The sequence below is a fragment of the Oratosquilla oratoria genome, chromosome 7 (assembly GCF_046742065.1).
Source record: "Oratosquilla oratoria isolate Oo_2021 chromosome 7, ASM4674206v1, whole genome shotgun sequence".
In the NCBI taxonomy this organism is placed as follows: Eukaryota; Metazoa; Arthropoda; class Malacostraca; order Stomatopoda; family Squillidae; genus Oratosquilla; species Oratosquilla oratoria.
In genome coordinates, this window is record NC_134783.1 from 37,746,466 (window position 1) to 37,748,965 (window position 2,500).

Sequence of the window (2,500 nt, forward strand, 5' to 3'; positions counted from 1 at the left end):
ATGGCTTAGAACCTGGACTGATACAGGACTCAAAAATAGTATATTAGAGCTTTCATGAATCATTGGAGGTGTTGGTTGCAGCCCTAAAGTTACTGCACAGGGAGGTATGACCCCTTGGACTCTAGTTCTCCTGGACCAAGACCAACATCTAGGCATTTTGGGACGTACTGGATGACACAGTTCAGTCTGTCTCTGCATGTGATCAGGACAGTGAGGTCTTGTAAAGCTTTACATACCTTGGTAGTGTAGTACATGACAGTGGTGGGTCATGCCAAGAATTCCTTCAGAGGACTAGCATTGCCCATGGTGTTATGGGCTCACTCAACTTGAGTATATGGTACTGTCGATAGTTATGAAGGACTGAGATTCAAATCTTCAAGTCACAAGTTATAGACTACCCAACTTACTAACAAGATAATTCTAGAAAGCTGTTTGTATCTTGGATTGTAAGTTGATATTTTGGTGGATATGGGCCCTATGAATACCTATTTATAGGCTAGCACCATTGTATTATGTACATATTTATTACTATAAACATTAAAAACTTATTTAAAAATAAACAACACAATGAAATAATAATAAAAAAAAAATGGTCCAGTCATCCATATATCAATTCTTCCACATAGTGTCTTCAACCTCAAAAGCCTCCCCACCTCCAACTTTGATGATTACCCCATCATCATTGTATGCATGCACTCATCAATCATCTTTGTGCCAACATCAAAATTGTTTATTTTTACCACTTTCACTTCCTTTGAGATGGCCTGATGCTTTTTAGCACTGCCACTATCATCACTAGCTATATGCTTATCACCAAGTATGATGAATAAAGGATGCACTGAGTATAGTATTCCATGATAAAATCACTTCTAGGGTACGAATGGAGCACAGCATGCATGATCACATTCACAAGTAAATAGGTGGTGCTTGGGCTGTAGTGCTGTGCTGCATGGGTTGTGGTGTAACACAAACTAGTTGGAGACACTCAACTAAAATTTCCATTTTTTGCATTCATCCATAAAGTTAACTTGCTGACAATTTTGTTCACATCTCTGAATGTCCATAACTTGAATGTTCATAAGTCAGGTGTCCGTATTCCTTTCACAACCATTTTTCACTCACATCTATCTCCTGCCTTCTTGTGTATGGCTGTATGTTGACTTGCAGAGGCATTTCAAAGTCTTAAGTACCAAGTGTCTTTGGAGAATTATGAGATATTACTGGAATGACCCTATCAAATCAAACTGTTCCATGCAATTCACTCTTGGCCAGTAACCAACAAAATCCATGAATGTCAAATCCTGCCATAAGGGCATGTGGCACTTTTCTTTGATGTTGATTCCACTCACAGAATTGTCTCCACTAGAGACAACCCTCAATGGAGGAAACAAAGGGACCAATAGAACTCATGGCTGGCGTAAGTCAACTGAACATGCTAAGAATTTATTGTAATGGGATGATGAAATATTCATTCAATCATTGATTTTGTGTACCTCCATTTGCCAAATTTTTTATTTGTTGTACCTCACTGTGGATGTAATGTGTCTTGCTACATTGCTTCTGACCCAGGGCAGTAGGCAGAGGTAATGCATGCATAGAGAGATTTGATATTATAGCTATTACTGAATCCTGGATCAATATGGTTGATAGACATTTCCTTCTGGAAATCGAGATAGAAGGATATAATTTTTTTCACAAGGACAGGGTTGGCAGGAGTGGGGGAGGAGTAGCACTTTTCATAAAAAATACAATAAACTGGATGAAATGTATAGTAACTTAGCAGATTTAATTCTAAATGTACAAAATAAATTTATTCCCCTCAAGTCAATACAGAAGAATAGTAATACTCCCAAATGGATGATGGACAGGCTGAAACATGAGATCAGAATGAAAAGAGGACTTTATGTAAGAATAAAAAATGGGGAACACACCTTAGATCCAACTGTAACAATATGGCAAGACTGGTTAAAAAGAATACACGCACAGTGAAACGTAACTATGAAATTAAGGTTGCTAGACAAGCAAGATCCAACCCAAAGGGCTTCTTTCATCTCTACAGAACAAAAAATAAGAAAACGATAAGCCCAATTCAAAATGACAAAAATGTCATGAAAGAATCAGAGGAAAAAATGAGTGAGGTGTTTAACAAATATTTTCTCTTGGTGTTTACTAAGGAGAGGTTAGATAAGGTACCTGACTGCAATCCAATTTTCAGTGGGAACGAAGAAAATAGATTATCTAATATCAGGTAAGGTAGAAGTAGTCTAGTAGATCGAAAGACTTAAAGCTACAAAATCCCCAGGTCCAGATAAAAGTTTTCTGAGAGTGCTTAAAGAATGTAAATTTGAAATCTGCAACCAGTTAACAGAAATATTTAATATGTTGGTACTGGTTTTGTGTCTATTACTTGGGGGCAGGTAAACATTGTTCTTGTTTTCAAAAAGGGAGCTAAATCATCTATATGCAACTACAGGCCAATAAGTTTGACATCAGTTATAGG